The sequence below is a fragment of the Thamnophis sirtalis genome, unplaced genomic scaffold, assembly GCF_051295495.1.
Source record: "Thamnophis sirtalis isolate CommonGarterSnake01/CBP01778 unplaced genomic scaffold, rThaSir2_p1.2 scaffold_11, whole genome shotgun sequence".
In the NCBI taxonomy this organism is placed as follows: domain Eukaryota; kingdom Metazoa; phylum Chordata; class Lepidosauria; order Squamata; family Natricidae; genus Thamnophis; species Thamnophis sirtalis.
In genome coordinates this window covers 27,167,933-27,184,126 of record NW_028261391.1, presented here as the reverse complement: position 1 = coordinate 27,184,126, position 16,194 = coordinate 27,167,933, and the positions used below count along the sequence as shown (strand labels likewise).

Below are 16,194 nucleotides of genomic sequence, written 5' to 3'. Positions count from 1 at the left end.
TCGTGTTTCTACTTGTCTACCTTAATTCCCAACAAAACTCCCCTATAAGCACACTTTTTACAGCTTTTACAGCATAACATCCTTGCTGGGATGTGGCACTAATCTATATATAATATTCCAAACACAATCTCATATAATATAATAAAATAAGAAGCAATGAGTGGAAACCAATCAAGGACACAAGCAACTTAGAACTAAGGAGAAATTTCCTGACAGCTAGAACAATTAATCAATGGAACAACTTGCTTCCAGAAGTTGTGAATGCTCCAACACTGGATGTTTTAAGAAGATGTTGGATAACCATTTGTCTGAGTGGTGTAGGGTTTCCTACCTAAGCAGTGGGTTGGACTAGCAGATCTTCAAGGTCTCTTCCAACTCTTTTATTCTATTCTATATTACTACTATAGTAATATTAGTATATTAATCTAATTGATGCTTACTTAATCTTTCCCACTCCATCATAACTCTTGCTATGCAAGAGAAATCTGCAGAAAATATCCCCAACGAAGTACAATTAATATTTATAAAACTAAAAACAATTACTCTGTCCTTCCCTTGCTACCTTAATGACACTAATTGGCTCATTTCATCAAAAAAGAGGTTAAAGATATTGATTTGACACTGGTTGAATTTTAAATGCTGATCTAAGTAATTTTTATTCCCTGATCAGAATTTCTGCCAACAAAGCTCCACCAAACTATTAAAGAAATGGTTTTCTTAAACATTTTTATGTAATTTAAACATAAGGTTACTGGGCCTTTAGCTTACATTCTTGGATTAAAGAAAAGCTGCAACACTAAGAACTTTCCAATATGAAGTTCCAATATACATTTGTCTTCCCTGATGCCTTCTATTACTGCTGTATTCATCTACTGAATTAATTAATTAAATTTATATGCCACCCATCTCACTGTCTAAACTGACCCAAAATATCACATTTCATTCTGTGACTTCTGGAGGATTTTTTTACTGGGGACACAACAGGAAATGGAAATCTGAATTCAGAATCACTTGATTGAGAAAGAGAGTTACAGAAATTGCATAAGTAAATAAATAAATCTTGCAGTAGGTCCCAAAAGACCTGTTGCAAACAAGGCTAGCTCTCACTTAGATGAAATTCTGGACAAAAATCAATCCTGACAGGTCCCTTCCTCTTATCACTATTCCAAATATCAGTATTGTTAGGTAAGCTCCCTGTTGGGACAGCGAGTACATTCAGAGAAGCGTTGTGAGAGTTGTGTTGGAGAACACACAAACCAGCATACAGATACACTGCAGTTTAAATAGGCCTTTACTTTCATGGAAATAGAGGTATCAGAGTCCATCAAACAGTCCAAGTCATACCCAGATAAGACAATGAGTCATCAATGTCTTTCAGTTAAGGGATAATCCAAATAACATAGTCCAGTATCATATAATCAGTTCAGTACTCGAAGTTGCAGTTGCAAAACTTACAATAGCTCACGGCACTTTCTAACAGCCAGCTTCCAAAACACTCAGATCAGATCAGCCCAGCATCTAACAAACAGAGAGCTAACAGTCATTCTGGCTCCCTCTTATGGCCGATTGAGGAAAACAGCAACCAATCACATTTTACAGTATGATTTAAAGAAACAGGTACAGCATTGCTATATGATTTATATATTGCCAACCCAACCATTAGATTATATTCCTAACAAGTATGCAATAGGGCAGCGATGGCGAACCTTTTTTGGCTCGCGTGCCATAAGTGGGGGGAGCGCAGGGGGGTCATGTGTGGGCATGCTGCACCCATAATGCAATGTTTGACACCCCCCAGCGCACATGTGTGCACTAGAGGCACTCCCCCCCCCCATTTTTTTGCATGCTTATTTCATCCTCCCCAGGATCCATAGACTTTATAGGAGGCTGGGGAAGGCGAAAAACCCCGTCCTCCCGGAGGTTTCAGGGACCTTCAGGAGGCTTCCCTGAAGCCTCCGGAACAGTCAAAATGACCCTCCGAACAAACCAGAAGTTGGTTCCTGAACTTCCGGTTTGCCCATAGGGCCGTTTTTTGCGCTCCGGAGGCTTCTGGGAAACTCATGAAACTTCCGGGGGGGGCTCTAAGTGGCGGGGGAGGCTCTTTTTGCCCTCCCCAGGCTCCTATAAAGCATCTGGAACCTAGCAAGAGTGAAAAATGGCTTTAAAAAGGGTGAATTCAGCTGGCCAGCGCTTTGCATGCCCTGACAAATGGCTCCTCATGCCACCTTTGGCACGCGTGCCATAGGTTCACCATCCCGGCAATGGGGAGTATCACCCAATCGATTTCTCAGATAACACAGTATTGTCTAAAATGCAGTACATAAATACCTACTATTCCTTATTCTGATGGCAACTGTTTTAAATGGTGTTTTATAATTGCATGTCATTTATTTATTTAATATTTGTAATGCTGTTGAACTAATTGAATGAACATTCTTATTAAACAATAGAATCCTTCATTATTGGATTCAAATTTATAGTTAATATATATGATAGTGAATTTGCAATCAAGGAACATTTTAGTTGTTACAATTTGATTTAAAGTAGTTTTTTTTTAAATATTCCACATATATAGATTCTGTAGGTTCCATGGTAATGCACATGAATCTTTATTTCTTGGATACTACCTTTTCCTAGGTAGTTATGTCAATAATGTACTCTAGTTTTTAATATTTATTTTGCATGGAGAGCAAACATTTTGTATGTTTGCAGAATTCCATTCAGTTTCACACTGCATGTTTGAAAGGAAGTGGGGGGGGATAGGTTGTAAAATATAACAGAATAACAGAAGAGACCGTGGACAGCTTCTAGTCCAATCCCCAACCTATCATCCTTTCTCAACCCAAATGATTCATGCATATTTTTCAACATTTCACATATCACGCCTCTCCATAATTCCCTATTTTTAATTTGCTATTTTCCTTCTTCAAACCATATCCCAATTCTTTACACTTCAAAACTCCCACTTTTTTCTTATCCACCAGCTCCAGTCCAGTTTAAATGTTCCCCTTCAAACAAAAAAAGGGAAAAGATTTCATTGTAAAAGGACGTAGTCCAGCAGCCTTTGCCCGATTCACAATTCCAAATTCCTCACCATCAAGATCAGCTCTTTCATTTTCTTTGATTCTGCCAGATAAGTGTTCTTTCTGGTAGAGATGTATATGTAACCTTTAACTCCACAGAGACTCAAAATGCAAATTGTAGCAAGGGAGCAGGTTTCTTAAATTGTGTTGAAATCATGTTGAAAGCAAACTTACTGGTCTTTGGTGTTATACTCTGGCTTCAAGTTTTTTCAGTTCTTGATTTTGTTTCGTTACCGCCTGGTGATGGTTCTTCTTCTGGTAGGTGCCTCTACTTCTTAGGGGTTTTTTTCCCAGTAGGATATCTTAAATCTTAAATGCAGTCTTTAATCTTTAACTCCACAGGAGCACCGGATACAAATTGTAGCAGAGAAGTGGGCGGGGGGCGCGACTGGGTATTCTTCAATTTTAAGTCGTAGGTTTTTTTCCCTCCCCCCCCCCCTTTCAGCTCCTTCATAATGTTTCCATGGAGTTTGGAGTTTATCAATTACTCGCTATTAAAGCAAAGTCTTTCCAGGTTTCAAATTCAACTAGAGAAAAGATTCCCCCCCCCCACCCCATATTACTGAAATATCCAGTCCTTCTTTTAATTCCACTTCCTAAACTAGATAAACAGTCCATTCTCTTTGGGCTTTATGTTTTTAAACCACCATCTTTTTTTTCTTTTTTCTTTGTTTTACCACACAGTTCCCAATTTCTCCATTTATGCTATTTTACATTTGAATTCCCTCCCAATAACAATTCCACTCTTATTCTATCAGTGGGTTTTAAACCTTCTCACCCGATCTTGTCATTTCATCCAGCCATCGCTCCTGCACTCATGCTTAGTCCAGTTGCCTCCAACTTTGTGGCAGACATTTTGCAATGCCTGTCTCCCCCACCACCAGGTCCGAAAGCTAGTCTCTGGCTTTCGAGGAGCCAGTTTCTTCCCTCTTGGCCTTCCACACAGCCCTCAAGATCTGGCTATCCCGTCAGGCCTGGGGATAAGACCTGTACTTTGCCCCACCTGAATGCTGAATGAATGTTGTGTTTTATCGGTTTATTTTTTTATTCACATTTTTTTTTCTTCTTGTGTTTTGTCCTACACTCCCTTCCCATTAATTGTAAGCCGCCCTGAGTCCCCTTAGGGAAAAGGGCGGCCTATAAATTTAAATAAAATGAAAAAATGAAAAAAATTAGAGATGCAGCTCTTTTTTCACCTTCTCTTCAAGAAGCCCGTGGTCTTCTTGTTTGTCAGCCCTGGATTTCACGGACTCCTTGGGAGCCCACTTTTCCAGTCTGTCTCGTTGAGGCGCTAGTCTCTTCTTAAAAGCCTACAGTGATGGAGCAACCACAACTTCTGAAAGCAAGCCATCCCACTGGTTAAATGTTCTGATTGTTAGGAAATTTCTCTTTAGTTCTAGGTTGCTTAGTTCTTGGTTCTAGGTTGATCAGGCAGTTGTACCTGAGGTACAACTGCCTGATCAAACCTCTTTTTGCCTTTAACATGAATGTGACAATCATATTAAATAAGGTGGTCCTTTGGTCACATGTCCATGTCCACCATCTTGATTTTATTGTCTACTTAGCAGATGCCACTGGTTTTTGTTTGGTTTTTTTTGCAAGAGTTTTTAGCCTATATTTCATTTCATTTATCAGTTGCAGGAACACAACATTGAAGATCTTTCTTGCCTTCTGTGGATGATGAGATCTGATTCATTTCAATGAGTCTTAGTCACTTTACAAGTCGTACCAATTGTCTTTTTACTTGCCTTTAAAAGGAATTCTCTGATCAAGAGCCTGCAGTGCTGGCTGACCCTCTGCTCAAGCAAGCTTGAAAACTGCCTCCTGCAAAAGGTCACCTATCACATGTTAAAACTATCTGGAGTTGAAGGTACTTCTCTTGCAATTAATGTTATCATGCCGCCAGATCACAAACAACAGACAGTGAAGAGGCCTTTTGTAATTTACATCATCTGTGAAGGCCAGCTAGCACAGAAAACAAAACAGAGTTGTAAATTATGGTGAACTAGGTGGAGAAATTTCAGCTTAGGACAAAATGAGTCATCTTCTGTTTCTGTCCTCTTCAAGGAGATTTTATAAGCCTAGTTCTGAAAAACGCTTATTGATTGGAGTTCATGAAAATTTATGAACACTGCAAAATATACTAATTTTATACAACATAAACAAAATTTTACAAGCAGCAAGCAAAAGTGCAGTTGTTAGCAAGTAATTGGGGTCAATAATTTCATCTTGCTTTTAATTGATAAGTCTTTGCATACAGTTCATAAAATCAGTTTGAAGGGGGATTTCATAGTCAATTTTGTAACAATCAATTTTGTGATAAAGCAAGGCCAATTTGTGCCTTATTGCCATATGCTGAAATTAAATTAGGCACAGTCAATCACAACTCTCAGATTTGTATCTATATCTATCTATATATAAATGTTTACAAGAGCTGCAAACCAGCCTTTTGATTAAAAATAACACAGACAAAATAAAGAGGGAATTCAAACTCCAAGTCAAAGTCCTAAGGACATGACCAAATGTTCTCTTCTACTGTAAACCTAACACAATTTTGTTGAATTCCTTCCAGTTCTGAAAGCATTTCTTCTTAATGCACAATGACCTGACATAGAAAAGACTAACTTGTATCAACATGCCCTGAGAGTCAAAATCCCGAAAACCAGTCAAATCAGGATTGAAAAATAGGAAACACAAAGTAGTCAACCATATATTACCCTAGCATATACTCAAATTTTCGTAAATGTGGAATAGGATCAGAGGTGATATTCAGACAGTTCTCACAGGTTCTGGAGAACCAGTAGCAGAATTTTTTAGTAGTTTGGAGAACCAGCAAATAGGCTGGCCCCGCCCCTACTGCCTCCCAGCCTCCCAACTGATGTTTAGTTGCCCTGAACAGGAGAATGGAGCTGGAAAGCAGGTTAATGGGGTGAGAAGGGAATGGGGATTTTACAGTATCTATCCCCTGGCATGCCCACAAAGCCATGCCCACAGAACCCATAGTAAAAAAAATTGAACTTGTTGAACTTGTTGGCCACTGTGACAAAACAAAATGCTAGTCTAAACTAGTCCTTGGTCTGATCCAGAAGGGCTATTCTTAACATTTATTGAAAATAAACCAAAGAATATATGAGACTTACTCTTGGATACATGTCTCTACAATTAGAGCCCTAGCTACTAAAATCAGCTCAGAAAGCAGATTTTAAATAACAATTCCATAGATTAGGACAACATTAACAGGGCTGTAAATATATGTAGTGTATATAGATCCTTTAGCTTTCCAAAAGATTAAAGATTATTAGTGACAGGATAATAAACTGCAAGATGCTAGATTAGTTTTAGTGGTATTTTGTACAGCATTACTCCTTCAAGAAAAAGCTTGTTTTTATATGGAGATCATTTCAAATTTCCCCACCCTACCAATACCCTGAGGAAAATGTTTGATATGTCCCTTCCCTCCTATTGCAATCACTGGTGATTTCTTATAATGTATTTGGTGCTTATTAGATTTTCTTTAGGATTTCCTAAGAGACACAGGGGAAGCCAATTTGTTTCCTGGAAGCTGTAGAATTGTTTTCATGCAATTTATTAAATTTTTAAAAGTATTACACATAATGTTTTCACCTTTTACTACTTCCAGGCTTCCCAGAGCCAATAAAAAAGCAAGAGATGCTACGTTCATTCTACTTATTACTTAATCTGTTACCTTTTACACTTCAACTGAAGGCTATGGTATCAGATACTCAACAATTTCTCTGTGGTAGATCCACAGAAGTAGTAGTTGATAGTTTAAGGAGCTGTAGCAATTCCACTAAGACTTTACTCTGCAAGAAACTCTGTAATACACACAAAGAAATATATAACCATGTGAAATTGTTACAATTATGCGTTTGCATGCTTGTGGAATTTATCTGATGAGGTAGTGAGCTTTAAACAATGATAGGGAAGAAAGAATTGATTGTAAACCCTTCTGGATCATAATAATAAAGCCTACCCAGAGCATACATTAATATGTAGAAATTTGATAAGTATGGTAGTGCATGCTGGATTGGTTCTATACTTTTTAGGCAGTAGAATTCCCATTACCAGTGGATAGCTCACTTAATCCATTATCAGTCTGGTCCTTAGGCTGAAAAGTCTTCTGATTTTATTTAAAATGCAACTGGGAGTTTTCTAAATTATCAATTGCAGACTTCATGATGCCATGAGCATGGACTATTCCTAAATTCATGAGTTTATACAAAATTGACAACCAATCAGCACTTGCCTTTGTTGCCTGCAGCTGAGCTCAGAGAAAAGGCAGTTCATCAGAATAAGTCCCTTTCTTTCTTCCTTCCTTTCTGCCATCATAAAAACAGTGAATTAATTGGTAGCATTTCTATAACAAAAATCTCTTTCCATTCCATGATACTTAGGCTGATATGTAGGTTAATTTTTAATTGGCTACATACATCATACATCATCACTAAAGGTGGGAGGTTGAATAAGCTAATAATATACTCCAATGAGATCCACAGGCTACCTCTTGAAAAAAATTGTGTGGTGGAAATTCCTGGTTAAAGATTTAATGTACTTATTGTTATGTAGAAAATCACTGAGACATTGATGATTTGGTAATTTCTCCGATGGTAAGAATTTAATTACAATTTTGTGTGTTTGCACAAAGCTCACTTTGTATCATTATTGCAACTGCATATTCACCTTTAAGAGTTCAAACTAACCTTGTGTTAGATACTTCTCTATAAGTGTTATTATTTTTATAATAGAGTTATTTTGGCTGCCTTCAATGCTGGCTAGGGGTTGTTAGAGTTAAAATACATCTGATTTAGAAAAATGGTTTTAGTGAATTTGGGAATACCAAAGTTCATATTGCTTAAATAATTTCTAGAATAATCAGGATTTAGACAACATAGCAAAACCATATGTCCCTTACACAGGCATGAGGAAGAATTTCATTCTACCTTCAAAATCTTAAAACATAATTATTACAAAAAGTAAATGGTTGTGTTTCCACATTTATGAAATCACTATATGGTTTTGTCTGGCTTTAGCTTAAAATGTCAAGTGATTTATTCTGGGATTTACTCATTGTGTTAAATTATGAATTAATTATCCATAGTTTATTAAATAAACCATCATTTGTTAAATTCAATCCTAAACTCACCACAGCCATATTGAGTTTAGCAAATAGTGGTTTATTTAACAAACTATGAATAACTAATTCATATTTTAACACAATGGGTAAATCCCAGAATATCTTTACCAATGAAATATAGAAATGTGGAATGTAACTACTACTAGATTCATGTACAAAGCATCAACACCAATATTCTTCAGATATGATAGACACATCCCATTTTCTTTGATTAATAAAATATTTGCAAAATAATGTAGGCCCAGTTTTTGTTTATATGATTTATGCACAATTCTTTGAAGATAAAGTCCTAATAGCAATTGCATAATTCTGTTAACTCCAGCTCTCAGCAATTCTCTACTTAGAATAAGTCCTGAAAATATTATAATATCCTTATTTGGGCAGGCATTTGACAACAGGTTAATCTTATTTCAGAATGTTTTTTTAAACATGTTTTCAATGCTTTGTTGACATTTGTTTGGGGGGGTGTTCAAATGCAGTATGCATATATAGAGGACTGATCTGCTAGGATTAGGCAAGCTGCAGAAAAAAACACCTCATCCCTAATAAATCATAAAATAAGTGAAGTTTCCGAAGTGTGAGCAAAATGCTTATGTGTAATCTTAATATAGGAAGTATTAAAAAGGAAGGAGTCCTTACAGCCTGGTCTAGTCAGAAGAAAGCAGACACAATGGCACCAATGGCCATAAGGGTATTCTTAGTACAGATTGCTATACTGATACACAATGAGTCAGTCAGGAGAAAGTACCTCAGTTAAGTTACTAAAATAGGCCATCTTGGTCTCCAAATTCTGAAGTTAGAAAGATAAAGTGTCCTTTGAGCTGAATTGAAAGGAGATTCTATTAATAATACAAAAGTAAAGAGGTCTCCCCCAAGTAACATGGAAGCTTCTTCAAAGAATTCTCAGAGGCCTCTGGAGTGCATTCAAGAGCAATGCTGTAAAGGAAAAATAAGCTGCTGTTTCTTATCTTATCAGTGATGAGTTTTGACAATTCAACGCTGAAAGTCTCTCCCTCACCAAACACAAAACAGCAGGTTATGACATGGGTCAAGGTTTTGTACTTGTAGTAAAGTGTTTTCCTATACCCTCTGAAGACTGAAAAGTACCTCTCCTTTCCTTTTCTTTTTCTTTTTCTGATATGGAATTAGAAACATGATGCTCTACTATCTGAAAAGAGTTTATCTACAGAATATGTGATGGAAATTGGCAAATAATTCTCAGGGCAAGTAATTCTGTCCCACCTGAATTTTGATGGTTGAATAACACAACTCTATAGAAAACCTCCAGACTTTCAACAGAAACAGGGCAGTACATAGCAAAAGCCTCACACCATAGAGAAAGAAAGGAAGGAAGGAATAATAGAATATTATGTGAGGATAACAAATTGTAAAACTCTTGTGAGGAAAACAGATGACTACCTCAAAGCCATGTATACTACTCTAGGACAATAATCCCCTCTACATAGACATCTCTATTTTGAGGGCTTCTGTGTCCAGACTCAAGATTTGTAAAAACAAAAGATAATCCATCAACATTTAGACTTGAAAGGTTATTACCATCAGCATACAGCATGATCCATATTTAATTTCTACATTCTGTACTAAATGATGGAAAGTATTTTTAAATGTATAAGTAGTTTAGTATACCTTTTTATAAGAATATAAGTAAAACCAGTTGGAAATTTAACTTTGTGAAATAATTAAAACTTTATTATGTTTTCCCAATTAAATATTATTTTTATAAGCATCATTACTTAAATTTTGCTCTGAACTCGTTATACACTGTCAAGTTAAAGTTGAGTCTTAGTGATTACTTAGATTTTCTTCATTCTGCAAACTAAACAGCTACAAAACACCCTTATTACTCTTCATAGACAAGATTGTCTAGCCTCTGTTTCTATGACCTTTTTTAACTTTACAGTATCTTTTAGCAGTACAATGACCAGAACTACACTGTATTTCCTCCTTGAGTATGTTTGTATGAGAGACAGTGAAGCAAATTAAGATTTATTTGTCTCTTTGTCAGCTTTCTTTCTTAATTGCAGCATTAATGATGACATATATTTCGTAAATGAAGGTAAATATACGTACATATCCCAGGATAATGTTACAGGATCCATTCTGGGTCGGTCACCAGGACCAGAGGTTTTGTCTTCTATTCGGACTCATACTGGAGCCCATCCTCATGAATCTACTCTCTAGCAGAAACTTCTGGTGCTGGTGACTGACCCAGATTGGATCTTGCAACCTATATTTCAGAATCCCTAATTAAAAGGGAAATTCAGGTAATCCTTGTGTTATGACACTAATGGAACCTACCCATGACAGTCATAAGGCATGAAGATACTAAATGAAACTCGTTAAGTGAAAGAGCTCTCATCCTGGTTCTCCCAATGCATACATTAAACAAATGCATTGGTCATTAAATGTACATGGGGTGTCTCAGAGATGGCTGCCTTTGGCCTCTGAAGCACCACCACCACCACCACCACCACCATGAGATTCCCTGTGTTCCGCTTCCCACCCTTGGGGTCCCTACAGTTACCTCCACCTCTCGCAATCCTGCACTTGCCTTCTGAAATTCTGAGAAGAAGACCAGTAGCTTCCTTTTCAGCTCATTGTGAGGCAAAGTAACTTCATTGTTCTCAGTGTCAGCACAACCAGGTCAGGTTACAAAATGCAGACTTTTCTATCCAGAATGAAGAAGAAAGGTTTGTGCTTTGCACAATAACTTGGCAAAGCAACTTTGAAAGAAAGAAGCTGCTTTTCTGAGGAAAGAAATACTCATGTGCAAATGCTATTTGTCAATTTTAGTCTGGCATTTATTATGATCATTCCACAGCATTTAGTAGACAAACTGGGACTTTTAATACTTCTTTGGGTCAGGGTTCCAAGTAACACCCCAAATGAAAGAAGACTCCGTGACACTGCAATTGTTAGTGGTGGTTAGTAGTATTTAAGCTTCTGGGAATGCAGCTAACAAATAGGCTAGCTTAGTTGCTTAACAGTGAAGCACTGGGCACAGCAGCAACTGCATCATTTAAGAAGAGTACATTTTCCTCCCCTTATCCTATGCAGAGAGTGGTGAGGACAGCAGAAAAAATATTGGAAGTTCACTTCCTTCTATCCAGGACATAGCATATAAGTGCTGTTTGAGCAAGATTCATACTATTGTCAGGAACTTTATGCATCATCTTCAGGACAGTTTTCATTGCTACCTTCCAGGAAGAAACTTCGTTGTATCCAAAGCAGAACAATTAGATTCTGTAACAGCTTTGTTCCATATAAATGTTTTTTGTGAAGGCAACTTGATCTATCCAAATATGGGAAGGAGCATACTGCTTCCACTTTCATCTTTCAGCCCCAATCCAGGAGACTTCGCAAGCAGTCACTTTTACAACTAACTATTTTTGTGTTAAATTTATATTTATTAACCAAGATTGTCTCCCTCTATTTCTTTATCGGCAAATATAAATTTGTTCCATATAATATCAGCCTTATTAACTCTCAGGGGTTATTCAAGATGGACTGTGATTAATATCAGTTTTGGTGTCATTTTGGTATAACTTGACATTTTTTGTGTTCCTGCTGTTTTTATATTATTATTGTTATCCTTGGAATGGTGACATTGTTCAGTGGGTAGCATTCGTTCCTTCAAGACTGGTGCATCAGAATTTCATTTTAATGTCTCCCATTGCATATACAGCCACAGTGGTGGTTTTCAATTTTGTTTACTACTGGTTTGCTCGTTCACGCTTTCGCAACTCTTCTGTGCATGCTCCTGAACCAGGAGCAACCCACCACTGATATACAGGTAAATGACAATAAAGATTATCTTACTATCTTATCTTAACATCAATACATAACAACTAAAAGGACATTATACATCTTACTCATTGCTGAAAGTAAAACTATTTGCAAAGTATTCTGTTTACTCTCATACACGATTTGTTTACAACTTATACCACTTGATAATGCCACATATTAACAATGACAATTTCTTAGCATTAAATTTACATTGTTCAGAAACAATGCTTCCATATTTTAACTGAGAAGTTAATTGAGGTCACTTGTCATAGATGCAACTAAAGCTTAGTTTTAACACAAGCTTTTCTATGCAAGTCAGGATTTCTAATCTTGAACCTCCACATTCCATTAGCTAAGGATATGCAATATGCTGACAAACAGGGAGCTGGAAATATGACTGTGCTTATTAACCTTTATTTTCATAACAATACTACTTTTGATACATGGTTGCTGACTCTACTATCTGTACACTGTGGTTATTTATTTTGGAACAGACTTTATTCTGATGACTGTTAACTGAAAAGCCAAAAACTTGTTTGTGAGGTTATAAGTTGTACTAATGAAAACTGGTACAAACTCCCTTGATCTTTGGATATCCTGTACTATAAACCTAAGCTAGAATAAGATTTATGGAAGACTGCCGAAGCACAATATATTAAAAAGGCTTTTTATAAACAAAAAAACAACAACAATTTGCTAAAGTATGTCAACAGATCAAACACATTTCTGTAACTACTCTTAGTGGAATGACTGTATGGCGCTTTAGTGTTGATGTTTAAGATCTTAAATGTATATCTATTTGAGATAACAGACCCAAAATTCAAATTCTAAAGAATTTTTTATAAACACTTGAAAATAATATCTATAGCATCCCTCATTGAAACCTCAATAAACATTAACAGAATTCGTAAATAATTATATGCATCAGCGGTAAAGCCATATGGAGCAGATAATAGCAATTCTTCTAAGTAACTATAAACAACAGCGAGTTGAAAACATTTGGGCAGCCATGGTGATTTATGAGTAAACTAGAACTGAGTCAGTTTTTATAATCTGTGATTTAATATTTCCTGGAGGGAAGGTGAAGAAATCGTCCTCAATGGTCTGGAATAGGAAGAAATTTCTGTAACATTTCCAATAAGGTAGGATTGCTGTTTAATCAGTCTTGCCAATGATTTTATTTTAAAAGCCATGAAAAAAGAAATATTCTTGTCTTGATTGAGTTCCCTCCACCAGTTACTGTAACACATGCCTCTCCCCATAGCATGTTTTCCACCATATCTCATTGCTTCTTAAGCATTCCAGAAATATCTGTGATTTTCCAAAGTTTTCTGCCGCTGTCCACCATTGACTTCTTTAGAAATAATGCAACATCATTTCACATCCTGGCACTTTTAAATCATACTTTGAAATGTGATTGGCATGATGAAGCAGTGTGAGCATCTCCAACTACAATTCTGGAAAGTTTGTAGTGATACAGAGGAGGTATTCAGCCAGTTTTAACAGGTTCTGGAGAACCGGTAGTGTAAATTTTGAGTAGTTTGGAGAACTAGCAAAAAATCTGGCTCCGCCCCCAATGCCTCCCAGCTGATTTTCTTTTGTTGCCTGAACAGAAGAATGGAGCTGGAAAGCAGGTTAGGGAGTGGGAGGGAATGGGAGTTTTGCAGTAATCTTCCCTCAGGAGTGGGGAGGGAATGGGGATTTTGCAGTATCTTTCCCTGCCACTTCGACAAAGCCACGTTGCACCCACAAAGCCACGCCCACAGAACTGGTAGTAAAAAAAAATTGAATCCTACCACTAGTTATACTCACCAAAAAACCTCAAAACATGGAGGAAGCTTAAGCTTAATTAAGCTTAAGCAGTTAATGTTGGAGCAAGAGAATTAAATTATGTGGCAGTTCTTCAGCTAATTCTGGTAGCTATTGTTTGAGAAGACCCTAACCTACAGTCTGGAGGCTGTAAAGATCTGGATAGGGAAAAACAGATGTAGAGTGAATCCCATAAAGATGAAACAGTTGTGAATTTAAAAGCCAAATGTGTTTACAGATGGTCCTGTTTTAATTTTGGCAATACTGCACCTTCTCTGGAGGTTTTTAAGAAGAGATTGGACAGCCCTTTGTCCAGAATACTACTTCAGCAGGGGATTGGACCAAAAGACATCCAATGTCTCTTCCAACTCTCTTATTCTGATATTTTATAATTCTGTTGTTATTCTGCTATTTTGTTAGGACACATACCACCTATAGGAAGAAAATGTTTTTTCTATATACACTATCTTTCAAAAGCCACATTCTCAAAATTGGCAAGGCAGAGATATATAAAATATACTGGCTACTGATTAAAATTAACTGCCCAGAGTTATCTTGGGGTAAGATGGGAGGTCAATAAATGTAATTATAAATAATAAAATAAAATTTTGCATTATGGCACACCATATATATAACAGAATAAATTGTCTACCCGTACTCTTTCTCACAACCCTGAGAAATGCATAAGTATACATGCAAACATCCTTTCTATAAAAACATTTAAAAGATTAACACCTGATAGATTTGATAAAAGGATTTGTTTATTTTTGGAATCTATGTGACAATTGAACTGCAAAGGAAGAGAAGTGGAAGAGAAAAGAAATCTGGGTGAAGCCTGGACAAAGACCAGAGAAGGAAAAAACTGAGAAACTCTGTGTAGATATTTAAAAAGGGCAAAATCCACAAAGCAAACAAAAGGATGTGCCCTACATTTTTAAGTTGCACTGGTAACTCATCTTTAAAACCATCCATGCTTTCAGTAGCAATACCTGCAGCCAGTTCTATATCAATGGTGGGATTCAAAAATATTACCACTGATTCTGTGTGTATGGTGGGCATGGCGTGGTGAGCGTGGCAGGGGAAAGATACAGTAAAATCTCCAGTCCCTCCCCACTCCAGGGGAAGGTTACTGCAAAATCCCCATTTCCTCCAAATCAGCTGGGACTCGGGAGGCAGAGAATAGATGGGGGCAGGGGCAGTCAGAAGTAGTATTTACCAGTTTTCTGAACTACTCAAAATTTCCACTACCGGTTCTCCAGAACTGGTCAGAACCTGCTGAATATCACCTCTGTTCTACCTCTACCTTTTCTCTGTCCTCCTATTCAACAGCATTGAAACTTTCAATTAAATAAAAGTGGTACATAGAGGCAATAATGTATACAGTCTTGATTGGGAGTTTATCTACAGGCTCGCAATGAATGAAAAATTCCAAATTATTGTTGGTTCATTATCAATGCTGTATGGAACATTTTTTATTATAGTTATGGGGGAACTAAAAATTCATTTAGAATTATTTTCTGAGATGATTTTACAAATGGCCATACATCCTTGGATATAAAACAAACAATGGCATCCCATGTCAGGAAGTATTTCTAATCTTACCATTGACAAAATGTCTGTTGCAAAATTACAATTTTCCATATTGTGTGGACATTTCATAACTACCAAAACTAGTGATATGTTAGGTTTTTTTTTTTTCAAAAATAGTCTCTCAGCTGCTTATAAAGCATGAAGAATTTCCTAAAATTGAATTCAAATACAGGAAATCTTGACAATCTTACATTTCTGAGTCTCTTGTTGCTCAACAGGGAACAACATGTACAATTTGTTTGATTACTCCATTTCATCATTTATTTATTATAAGTTCTGGGCTCTTGATCATTCGGCATTGTTGTCTCTTCACTGTTTTTATGAATCTGAAAATGTATTAAATGATAAGAATTGTACACATTAATTTTTCACATTAAAAGTTTTTAAGTCTCTGGAATATTCACATTGGCAGTTTACAATCGTTCATAGAATCTCCAGGTTTAGTTGGTCAGACTCCAGGAAAGAGATAGCGGACAAAATGCCTGTTAGGCTGTAAAATTAGGATTTTTTAATTGTAAATTAATATTTATTTGTGGAATAAAAGTTTAATTAAATAATTTAAATACAAATCTTACATTGGCAGTCCAATAAGTATTAACACTAAAAATAATTTTAGTGAAGAAATTTCTGATTTGCCTGTCTTTTCAAACATCAATGGGGGGCACTGTCGATACCTCTTGGGATAAGGTATTACATAAGAGCCAAGGTGACACAGTGGTTAGAATGAAGTACTGCAGGCTACTTTTGCTG

The 16,194-nt window shown here is 36.6% G+C and overlaps 1 long non-coding RNA gene across 2 annotated transcripts in view; it reads right to left on the bottom strand.

Moving 5' to 3' along the window:
• The window catches only part of LOC106538570 (uncharacterized), a 73,464-nt gene extending 65,992 nt beyond the window's left edge, over positions 1 to 7,472 (bottom strand). For both annotated transcript variants that reach the window (XR_015698011.1, XR_015698012.1), the window contains exon 1: positions 7,351 to 7,472. This is a non-coding gene — a long non-coding RNA (uncharacterized LOC106538570). The remainder of the gene's footprint in view (positions 1 to 7,350) is intronic.
• Between the last annotated feature and the right edge of the window lie 8,722 nt (positions 7,473 to 16,194).